Genomic DNA, 768 nt, shown 5'->3' with positions numbered 1-768 from the left:
AATCGCGATTCGTACCTAGGTTGATTAGCATTCTTTTGTTTGACGCTGTCTCAAATATAGAACAGCCCGATTAAATGTATAGCTACTGTGTCACGGGATTACACGTACCCCGAGAACAGGGTTGTGTGGCACACGAGATGGGCATGGTGTGACTGCACGCCAACTAGATACGTTACGGGGCTAGATAGCCAGTAGTTATTCATGTATTTTGATTTTACCATATATTTTTAGGGAACTCTATACATTGAAAATCAAGCAGTTTAGCCGCATATAAAATACATAGAAATCAGTTTTAGATTTTAAACGGAAATTTATTTTAGCCTTGGGTTAAGGCAATAATTACTCTTGGAGTAAGCGAATCGCGATCCGCTAAACTCGCACTTGCTCTAAGTATAGGACGAAAGGTCGGTGCGCTTCCTCAAAGTGCAAAGCTACGGTAGCTCCGCTGCACTCGGTAGCACTTGTAGCCAGTCTACACCTGAGTCGTTGAGACTGATCCTCTGTGAGGAGTATGGATGGAACAATTTTCCTCTTTGCCCTAGGGCATGCAGGAAAGCTGATATCCTTGCTTGGCCCTGACGGCGTGCAAGACCTTGCTGCGCGAGGCCCCGAGGCAATCGGTGCGCCTCTAGAAGCATTTTCAAATTACGAAAACGCGCTGCTAGAGCACCTGCAGCAGAAGATGTCTGCATCATTTGCGTCTATGACGTCACCGTCAGTGACGGATAACTTCCACCGCTCTAAGCCGCTCATGGTATGCGTTAAGGC

This window comes from Plasmopara halstedii (assembly GCF_900000015.1).
Source record: "Plasmopara halstedii genome assembly, contig: Scaffold_816, whole genome shotgun sequence".
NCBI classification, from domain to species: domain Eukaryota; phylum Oomycota; class Peronosporomycetes; order Peronosporales; family Peronosporaceae; genus Plasmopara; species Plasmopara halstedii.
This window is presented reverse-complemented; position numbering follows the sequence as displayed.